Source organism: Nycticebus coucang, chromosome 7 (assembly GCF_027406575.1).
Source record: "Nycticebus coucang isolate mNycCou1 chromosome 7, mNycCou1.pri, whole genome shotgun sequence".
In the NCBI taxonomy this organism is placed as follows: domain Eukaryota; kingdom Metazoa; phylum Chordata; class Mammalia; order Primates; family Lorisidae; genus Nycticebus; species Nycticebus coucang.
This window is the reverse complement of record NC_069786.1, coordinates 46613274-46624698: the sequence shown is the minus strand read 5'-3', so window position 1 is coordinate 46624698 and position 11425 is coordinate 46613274. Positions and strand designations below refer to the sequence as shown.

The 11425-nt window shown below is 42.3% G+C and overlaps 1 pseudogene; it reads right to left on the bottom strand.

Moving 5' to 3' along the window:
• Positions 1-9341: 9341 nt before the first annotated feature.
• On the bottom strand, positions 9342-11073 carry LOC128589698 (protein HIRA-like; annotated as a pseudogene).
• Positions 11074-11425: the final 352 nt, after the last annotated feature.

Here is an 11425-nt window from a genome sequence, read left to right as displayed (position 1 = left end):
ATGGGTAAGGTGGTATCTCACTGCAGTCTTATTCAGTTTTTTTTTTTTTTTTTGAGACAGAGTCTCACTCTGTCACCCTGGGTTGAGTGCCCTGGTGTCATCATAACTCATAGCACCTTCAAACTTCAAACTCTTAGGCTCAAGTGATCCTTTTTTTTTTTTTGCAGTTTTTGGCTGGGGCTGAGTTTGAACCCACCACCTCTGGCATATGGGGCTAGTGCCCTACTCCTTTGAGCCACAGGCGCCACCTGGCTCAAGTGATCCTTTTGCCTCAGCCTCCCAAATAGCTGGGACTGCAGCCATGACTCCCAGCTAGTTTTTCTGTTTGGTAGAGATGGGATTTTGCTCTTGCTCAGGCTGGTCTTAAACTCCTGACCTCAAGCAACCCTCCTGCCGCACCCTCTCAGAGTGCTAGGATTATAGATGTGAGCCACAGGTCTAGGTCTCACTGTGGTTTTAATTTGCATTTTCCTGATGATTAGTGATGTTGAGCATTTTTTCATATATTTTTTGGTTATTTGGGTCTCTTCATTTGCAAAATAAAACTGCTATTTATGTCACCATAGAGGAACCATATTTTGTAAAGAGGTAAGGTCTTTTAATTTTCTTCAAAGTCATAAAAGGATGTTATAATACATAAAACACATATGCTCAAGTAATTAAAGGTACTTATGGTACTTAAAACATGCTTGAAATTCCCAAATTCATAAATGCTTTCCCAGATAATTACTTGCCTAAGAAAGGTCATGCCAGGTCTCAACACAATAATGATTTGCATCCCTGAGCTTAGAGGCTCTTATGACTAGCTTTCTTCAACACAGAGATTTGATTCTTTGTTAGTTTGTTTTTAGTTTCCCTGTGAGGAAAATATATTATTGAGCTTGTGGCTTGGGGATCCTGTGAGCTATTGTAGTAAATGATGGCAATATTTTCCTCATCATTCTTTGGTGTTGCTATAACTAAATCCAGGGTGTCTTCCCATAATGGTTTGATTTTTGTTTGTTCTCAAGTATCTAGGTGCAGTGGTAGTCTGCATAAATGACTAAAAGGCATAGTAAATTTATTTTGCTTGGTACATGTCGTGGCTCTAGTCCATGCTGGGAAGTGCTGGGAAATCACCTTGGAGTGACCTTATTCCCTTCGGCCAATTTTTTCTAGTGCCACTGTCTGTGATAACTTTTCCTCACAAGTCTACCACGCCCCTTCCTAATGTGAATACTTTCTTTAAAAGAGAAGAAAGAGACACGGTAAAATACTACACTGTGGGAATTTGCATTTGGAAATCAATGCAAGAAAATGCTGATGTTCTGACTATTGCTACTATTGTTAGTAATAAATTCCTTTGTCTCCAACTCAGGAGTCTCGTGTCTTCTACAAGTTGAGTAAAATTTGACTCTTAACAGTTCATGACACTTTGTTATATGACTCTCTTTGGTCTAATTTATTTGCTCACCCACTGAACTTGGTTGGATGTTTCTCAAAGTTCTGCCTTTGACTCATTGCTATTCTTTTCATTCATCCTTTACCAGGGTGATTGTATTTAGTTTCACATGTGCAAGTCAAAATGATAGAGGATGAACTCCAAATCTGCATTTACAGCTTCAACCTCTCCTCTGAGCTCTGGACTCACTCATATATTCAGTTTTGATGCTCAGGGTACCCCAAGGGTACCCCAAACTCAACATGCCTCAAACTAATGACTGGGACTACCCCTGCATGGGACCTTGTCTCTTCCTGGGTTTCTACCTCAAATGGTGGTACAGAGATTCACCTAAGCACTTCAGCTAAGTGATGGTCTTTGACTCTTGCCCTCTCACCTCTTTATTTTTTAATCACTAGCACTGCTGATTTTCCTTCTTAAATCATATCCACTCCCACCTTTATTTTCATTACTTCAATTTAAGCTCTCACCATCTATATCTTGGCCCACAACAACAGTGTATCAGTCAGATTTCTCCAAGAAACAGAATCAATAGGAAATTAATTAATTAATTAATTAACCATAAAGAGTTGAGCTATGTGATTACAGAGACTATAGGGTGGGCAGTGGTGAAGTAGACCTAGGGACAGCAGAGCTTCCAATTGGAAGGTGTCAGTCATGGAGAACCAGTGTTATAGAAGAAGTCTAAATCTGAAGGCTGTGAGTTGGAGGACTCTCTCCTTCTCACAGTCTCTTTGTTTCTATTTAGGCTTTTAACTGATTGGATGAGGTCCATTCACATTGTGGAAAGTAATCTGTTTCACTTAAATTCACTGATTTAAATATTAATCTCATCCCATACACCCTCATAGACACCAAGAATAGTGTTTCACCAACTATCTGGGCACCCTGTTGCTCAGCCAAGTTCACATATAAAACTAACCACTACAGAAGGTCTCCTAAGTGATTTCTCTGTTTTTATTTTTGTCCATTTTACTGTTTTTTTTTTTTTTTTTTTAATTTCAGGTTAATGTGAGGGTACAAACAACCAAATCATGATATTTGAATTTGTTAGGTAGAGTTCTTCTTTTAGTTATGTTCTGCACCTAAAAGATGTACCATACACCCCTACATTGTGCTCATGTAGTAGGGTTTTGCCCCTTTTAAATGTGCTCTTCAAAGTCATCCTTCTTAAAGATGAATAAGACCACATGACTCTTGTATTCCAAATATTCAGTCACTCTAGAATAAAGTCCACATTCCTAAACAGCTTCAACCTCTCCTCTGTACTCCAGGGAAACAGAGACAGTAGAATCTAGGATTCTATAAGGAACTAGGAGAAGAATAATATTCTACAAATATATGGATTTCATTTTTGCCCATCTCTCCAATTTCCTGCCACCTTTCACCTGACATTATGCCACATTGTGACATATGGTGTCATAATTCCTGAATACACTAACTCAAGACCTCTGCCTTCCCTCTAACTAAAATCTTTTCCAGCTGCTCTTATACTTGGCTAATTCTTACTACTGAGGGACACCTAAGTCAAGGGTAAACTAAGAAGATTCCTGGGCCAAAGTTTTTACCTCTCTCCTGTGCTCTCTCTTCTGTGCATAACATCCTGCCCATATTTTTACCAATGCTTTAACTACAGTATATTAGAAATAGCTGTTTAGTGGTCTAAAACATAAGACTGACAAACCAATCTCTTGTATGAGGGAAGAGGCTATGTCTTATTTATCTCTGTAACCTCAGTGTCTGAATAGTGCCTGACATAGTACTGCTCCATAAGTGTTTACTAACTAAGTTCGTAAGAGCTTCTTATTGAAGTGGGATAGAAGAAATATGGGGTCAAAGAAGAGAAAATAGGGATATTCTTTGATGAAACAAAAAAGGAACAAAAGCAACTTTAAATCCACCATGAAGTTTCAGATACTTTTGGAAAAGTGACTTTTAAACAACTTCTAAGCAAATTAAGGGCTTCTTATTGAGCCTTTAAGAATACTGTAGGATCAGAGGCTGGTTCTGACTTCCCTTATTATTATCAGAGCTCATTCAGTTCTCTGCTGAAATTTGTGGAGGGTTTGGACTTCACTGCAGGGATAAGTCTGAGGACCCATAGCAGGGACAAATGATGGCTATTACGCTAACAGGTATTTTTTTTTTTTTTTATTGTTGGGAATTCATTGAAGGTACAATAAGCCAGGTTACACTGATTTCAATTGTTAACAGGTATTTTAAGATTAGCTGACACTTTAAAAAATGATGATGAATCATTATTATTGTTATTTTTGAAAAATTTGAATGCCTGAGAACACTATAATTGGTTTTGTTTTTTTGTGGCTTACATTTAATGCACAGGCATTTTTCCTACAAGGCAGTATTTAGTCCACATACCACATTGTGTGTAGCTGAAACCATGGCAATCATATTTTATTGATCATTTATAAGCAATTTAATTCAGCTTAAACATTTAAAGCCATTATTTTGCCAGTTATTTCTGGAAATAGTTTTAAAAATAGTTCAACAGGCAATTGCAATCAGTGTAACCTGGCTTATTGTACCCTCAATGAATCCCCAACAATAAAAAAAAAAAATAGTTCAACAGGCAATTGCAATCAGTGTAACCTGGCTTATTGTACCCTCAATGAATCCCCAACAATTAAAAAAAAAAAATAGTTCAACAGGCATACATTTTTATTGCCACTGCCCCTTTACCCACCCCCAAATTCTTGTGCTTTTCTTCTGAACTGTTATCATCCTCTTTTTTTAGATTCTAGAGAAAGAAAATGATTTACAGCCATAAGGCTCTCAGTGTGTTTATGTACCATTTACTTAGTCTTTGAAATAAGGCTCAAATAATTCAGTCCGGAATAGAGATTGCTACTATCTTTTAAAGAAAGTCATAATGTGCCTTTCTCACTTTCCTATAAGTTAGCACCGTGAGGATGTTCAACTAATTTTAAAACTTAAAAGGCAAGCTGAGATAAAGAGAGACATTTATTGATACTTTTACATGAGTGTCAGAAAGTAGGATGGATGACTATTTTTTAAAGCTGTTAACTATAGGAGAAAATACATCTAATTTATAATAAACATCCTTTTTGTCCAATCTCACTAGCTTTTCCAAGCACATTAGCTGAACTTTTTCTGTATTACTAAGATTGGTATCACCAAAGAATAGAGCATGCTTCACTTCTAAAAGCTCAATAACACACGTCCTTAACATGCTTCTCACAGTTGGAATTTAGAAGCTTCTGTCCAGAATGACTAAAGATAAAATTTGTCAATTGAAGCAGAACCAGCCCCTGATCCTATAGTATTCTTAAGGGCTCAAAAAGAAGCCATTAATTTGCTTAGAAGTTGTTTAAAGTCACTTTTCCAAAAGTATCTGAAACTTCATGGTGGATTTAAAGTTGCTTTTGTTTCTTTTTCAACCAGAGATGTTGGCGCGGATGTGGAGAAAAGGGCACACTTCTACACTGCTGGTGGGAATGCACATTAATACGTTCCTTCTGGAAGGATGTTTGGAGAATACTTAGAGATCTAAAAATAGACCTGTCATTCGATCCTATAATTCCTTTACTAGGTATATACCCAGAAGACCAAAAATCACAATATGAAAAAGACATCTGTACCAGAATGTTTATTGCAGCCCAATTCATAATTGCTAAGTCATGGAAGAAGCGCAAGTGTCCATTGACCCACGAATGGACTAGCAAATTGTGGTACATGTATACCATGGAATAATATGCAGCCTTAAAGAAAGATGGAGACTTTACTTCTTTCATGTTTACATGGATGGAGCTGGAACATATTCTTCTTAGCAAAGTATCTCAAGAAAAAGTATCCAATGTACTCAGCCCTACTATGAAGCTAATTTATAGCTTTCATATGAAGGCTATAACCCAATAATAGCACAAGAATATGGGGAAAGGGCCAAGGGAGGGTAAGGGAGGGGGGAGGTTAGGGGAGGGGAATGGGTGGGGCCACACCTACGGTGCATCTTAGAGTGTATACAGATGAAACCTACTAAATGCAGAATACAAATGTCTACATACAATAGCTAAGAAAATGCCATGAAGGCTACGTTGAACAGTTTGATGAGAATATTTCAGATTGTATATGAAACCAAAAAAAAAAAAAAAAAATCATGTAGACAGGGCAAGGCATTTTTTTTTTTTTTTGAGACAGAGCCTCAAACTATGGCCCTCAGTAGTGTGCCATGGCATCACAGCTCACAGCAACCTCCGACGCCTGGGCTTAAGTGATTCTCTTGCCTCAGCCTGCCAAGTAGCTGGGACTACAGGTGCCCGCCACAACACTTGGCTATGTTTTTGTTGCAGTTTGGCTGGGGCTGGGTTTGAACCTGTCACCATTGGTATATGGGGCCGGCACCCTACTCTCTGAGTCACAGATGCTGCCCAATTAAGGAGTTTTGGTTAGGGATCTCTTACCCTCCATATACCATAGGCACTTCTGAGCAAATTGTACTTAGAATTGAGATTTTTCTTTCTTTGATTAATAGAAGCCTGTAGACCTTAGCTATGAAGTGGGCTAGTGAAAGTTGCCTAAGGAATTCATTTTGAGCAGGCCAGACATGGTGGCTCATGCCTGTAATCCTAGCACTCTGGGAGGCCAAGGTGGGTGGATTGCTTGAGCCCCAGATTTTGAGACCAGCCTGAGCAAGAGCAAGACCCCCATCTCTAAAAAATAGCTCGGTGCTATTGTGGGAGTCTGAGGCACGAGAATTGCTTTGAGCCCAAGAGTTTGAGGTTGTTGTGAGCTACGATACCCTAACACACTATCAAGGGTGACAAAGAGAGACTCTGTCTCAAAATAAATAAATAAATAAATAAATAAATAAATGAATAGCTGGGCGTGGCAGCTCACACCTGTAATTCTAGCACTCTGGAGGCCAAGGTGGGTGGATTGCCTGAACTCATGAAGTTGAGACCAGCCTGAGTAAGAGCGAGACCCCCTCTCTAAAAAACCTGTAATCCCAGCTACTTGGAAGACTGAGGCAAGAGAATCACATGAACCCAAGAGTTTGAGGCTGCTGTGAGCTAAGATGCCATGGCACTCTACTGAGGGTGACCAAGTGAAAGTCTGTCTCAAAAAAAGAAAGAAATTTATTTTGACTTTTGAAGCAAAGTTGTATAATTGGCTTTTAACTGTGTACTTTAAAATGCTTGTCCATTTTCCCTTCTCCTATGCCCTTGGGAAATTTCAGCATCTGTCTTCCTGACCACCGGTGATGTGCTTCTCTTGACCTGTCTAGGATACCTCCTGTTTGCCCGGTCCCTCTTGACAACCTAGACTAAACTCAGCAGCCCTATTGGAAGAGAGGGCTGACACTCACTGAGCAGTATAATAGGACACAAACGTGGCTGAGCTGGGTTGCACTGCCTGGGTCCTGCTGAGGGGAACACTTCTCTGAGGCTGGACTGATGATAAGGATCCCAGTCTCAAGAGGACCAGCGGCTGCTGAGCTGCAGTCACTCTCCTAAAATGGCTTCTAAAGCATCAACCTGGGCTACATCCTGCCTGGGATGCTGGGAACGATTCATCTCCTGCCTATGGCTAGAGGTGCACCCTATCTTTCCCATTGGATTTGAGAAGCAGCGAGGAAGCATTAAACCTGCTTGTTCTTTAATCAGGTTCTCTATGAGTCCTGTGTGAAGGTATGCCTTAGGTTGGAAAAGCCTGCCCTTGGCTTCACCTGGGACATAGAAAATTAGTCTTCAGTCAGGCTAATATCCTAGTCTGACTTCATTGTTGTGACCTCATCCTAGTCATTATCTCATTTTTTCAGTCCTCTTCTTCCTGGGTCAGCTCTCTTCTGATTTCTGTGTCTATATGCAGAAGTGAAATGATTACAAAACAGATGGGAAAAATACATCTCTATTTCTTCAATCCAATTGAATTCCATTTTGAGCCATTCTTTTCACTGGGCAGTGGAAAACAATCTTGTCATGACCATGTATCCCAGTCAACTACATTTTAAAAGTGTTCGTTGTGTGAATACTCTGTCACATTAGACATTACTGTCTCTGTCATGTCATTGCTCAGAGTTCTGCTCCAAGTCTTCTCCTCCTTATCCTCAGGATCCTGATGCCATTCTATTGAGCTCCAGGTGTCATCAGCTGGTGGGGCAAGTCACAACAGGTGCCTTTGCCATAGTTGTGGCAACATAAATGTTAGTTCAATCCCCTGATCTCATTTTTTCACACTGATGCTTATGCTGTCCAGCCATCGCTGTCCATGGTTGAGTCTCCAGGCATGAATGACACCCAGTGTTGGCTCTTTTGTTGTGTGTGTCATAGGAGACTATCTTCAGTCCCCAGTTGATGCCCTTCACAGAGCACCCTAGGGGTTCCTAGGGAGGCACTTTTCTTCCTTTCCCCATCCTTTCCAATTTGCAAGAATGTGATTCCCTTTGTTCTTCTGGATGGGGTGGGTCTCTTTGGGCAGCAAGTTGGATCTGCCCTCCTGATACCTTTAATTGCTTACTCTCAAATTCACAAAAATCCTAGAAATCCCTATTCCGCCAGACTCAGCTGTCTATAGAACCAGCGGGGATGCTGTCTTAGCCAGCCTAATTTGGCTCCTTCTTCTCTCTGCTGACCCTTTCTCAACGTACCCCGAGGCATCCCACCAGGTCTGCCACCTACCAGGGAAGTGGCTGGCAATCCCTACATTCAAAATCAACTTCGCACCTTTGGGGAGATTTTCTCCAGAATCTATTCTCTCCCTGGGATGGTACTGGGAAGTGGTGTGGAGTGTTTCAAATGTGCCTTTTACTTTCTCCACTGCAGTTTCCCAACTTGTTTTGCATTTTGTCCTCTGGAAGGGAAGGCAAACAGAGGACACACCTTCACACCCTCTCCCTGAGTGCTTTTATCTTAACCCTAAATAGATGTACATGGAACAATTTGAAATCTGGAGTCTTAGTCTATGCTTTTGTGTGTTGGATGTTTGTTTTGAAAGTTACAGTGGTTTCAAGGAGAAGGGAAGCTGAAATCACTATTCTATATCTCAAGTTGGAGGTTGATGGAAATGATCCACAGGGGAAAGAAAATTTGGTATATGTGAGGGGAGAGAACAGCTAGGGAAATTCCTTAAACAGGAAGATGGCATCTAGTGATCCAGTCAGCCTGCCTGGACCTTTGCTTTTTGTCTTTCATGAAGAGTTTTCCTGCCTGGTTCTTTGCTGTCCCCGTTACTGCTTGGGTACTCTGAATAATGCAGCAGAGTGGGTGAGTTATGGATCAGAGAAATCTGAATCCTTGAGAGGTCCATATTCTGGACTTACTAGATTTTTAACAACTTCATGTTGTGAGTTAAAAGTAGTAGCATTTAACCAGCATAAAATAGTAAAAGCTTCCAAGTAATTATGGTTAAGCTTATACACACACACACACACACATAAGTATATACAATTTTTTTTTGCTTTAGGGGAGTATTAATATGAACAAATGGTCAAGATACATTAATAAGTGGGGAAAGAAGACTGGAAATACAGATACCAAAATGTTAACAGTGATTATTTTTGAAAAACTGGATTGTGGATAATGCTTTCTTCTTTGGGCTTTATTATATTCTAAGTTTTCAAAAATGTTTATATACCTTTCTAACTGGAAAAGGTGGCTACAAAAGGAAAAAGGAAAACCAGCTTGATTGTTTTCCCTGTGGGTCTGCTAGCACTCTGCCAACAGTGCAGTGCCCCAGATGCACTGTCCCTGCAAAGGTGCCCAGCCTGCCAGCCATGTCAGCCCTCATCCTGTCTTCCATATGGGCCAGATATGTACAAGGGCTGTGCACGGAGCATGGGGCTTGGAGGCTGGTGGGAAGCTGGGCTCGACTCCCTCACTTCCATGATCTATCAGTCAGGTCAGCCCACCACCCAGTGATGACCCTAACTGTGAAGGCACAAACTGGTGAAAACAGGGCGGAAGATCTCTCCAGACAAGGTCACACAAAGCTTGGTGAATGAATAGGTACCCAGAGAGACATGATTCTTCTGTGCTATGCAGAGAGACATGATTCTTCTCTGACCATCTGCCATCTGAGTCTCAGTTTGTTTCTTCAAAAGATTCTTCCTGATGTCTTCCAGACTCTCCCCATTGATGCCTGAGATGGAGGCAGCTGAGCCTGGCTTTCTGGCTGTGGCATTCTTCTGGTCCAGCTGCTGCTGTTGCTGCTACCTTCGCTGGTACTTAAGCATCTCAGGAGTTCTCAACGACGGCTTCTCTTCCTTGCTTGGGGGATCTCTGAGCTCATTTTGGGAGAAGTCAAGAAATGTCACAGAGTGGTCCATAGAGCACACCAGCCCAGTCCATTCAGAGTCCAGGAAATATCCACGATGGATTTGTCAAACAGCTCACAGATAAGCACAAGTGAATGCTTTAGACACGTGACCCAGAGAGAGAGCAAGGGGTCCTTGCTCCCACCAGCACAGCAGCAGTACAGGCAGCTGGGCTTGGCAGAACTCTCATTCTTCTGCTTCTTTTTGAAGATTTGTTTGGTTGAATTTCATGAGAGTCACAGCTTTCCAATGCCCAAAAAAGTCCATGTTGGTTTTCCAACCCTCTCTTGCAATGATCTGGGTGGTGGGGTCAGAGTTGTTCATGGCACGGGCAGTTACCAGATAATGACCGTCAGGCGACCAGCTGAGCAGCAACACAGAGGTCTTCCCTCCACCCTTGTCAAAAGGCTTGTTGATACGGATTTCTAACTGCCAGTCCAGAGTCCTCCACAGCCATCAGCTTGAGAGGCTATGTATTTACCAATAGGGTCCCAAGTCAACTCTTTCACCAAGCCAGAAAGACCTCTCAGAGTAGCTAGAATTTCTGGGAACGTCAGAGCATTCTAGAAGATGACAGTGTTATCCATGCAGCACAAGGCCAGCCAGGCATCATGAGGGGACCATGCTACATCCATCAGATCAAGGCATCCATGATGCCATCTGTGCCGATGGCACCCACCTTGCCTTTCCTGTCATCAGGGCTGAAAGGTGCCGTCTTGGTTATTTTTCCAACCTTAGCGCCTGAGGCAGTGCACCTGAGTGATTCCGGGAGACCCAGACGCACTGCCACTGCTCACATCGGCAAGCTTACCACCGGAGCAGAACGCGGTGCTGGGGCTGATGTGTGTAGCCCACTTCCACACCATAATCAATTTGTCATTTCCCCCCAAAGCTACATTCATCCCACTGTTCGACCACTGGACACAGTTCACACATGCTGCACTGTCCAAACATGTCTGGACAGTGAGTCTTCTGCCAAGTAACTTGCGCAGGTGTGCAGCCAAATCCACGCCTTCAGACAGCAGGCCAAGGGCCATTATCGCTGCACTGGGCCTTGCTGTTGTAGTTACAAACATGCTGCTCACGCTGGCACTGTCAACACTCAAAGCCTGCAAAGGGCCGCTCTGTAATACCTAAGACTGTCCATCTGGCCGAGCATCTGGGGGATATTTTCATCCTTCTCCTCATCCTTTGGGAGGACTGGAGACATATTCCAGATCATAGCCTTCCCAGAATTCTGACCTTGTCCTCCAGGTGTGAACTTTGTCCCTCCAGGGTGAATATCAATTGAAAAAATCCCCTTGTCATTGTGGTTGACCGAGGTCAGCTTCAGGAACTTCATTTTCTTTTCTTTTTGAAACAGAGTCTCAAGCTGTTGCCCTGGGTAGAGTGCTGTGAGATCACAGCTCACAGCAACCTCAAACTGTTGGTCTTAAGTGATTCTCTTGTCTCAGCCTCCCAAAGAGCTTGGGACTACAGGTGCCTGCCATAACACCTGGCAATTTTTTTTTTTGGTTGTAGCTGTTGTTTGGCAGGCCTGGGCTGGATTCGAACCTGCCAGCTCTGGTGTATGTGGCTGTCGCCCTAGCCGCTGAGCTACCTGCGCTGAGTCAGGAACTTCATTTTCATTGTTCAGCACCTCAGCTGCCTCAGGGCTGAGGGGAGAGCCTATCCCTTGGCTCAGCTGGGCGATG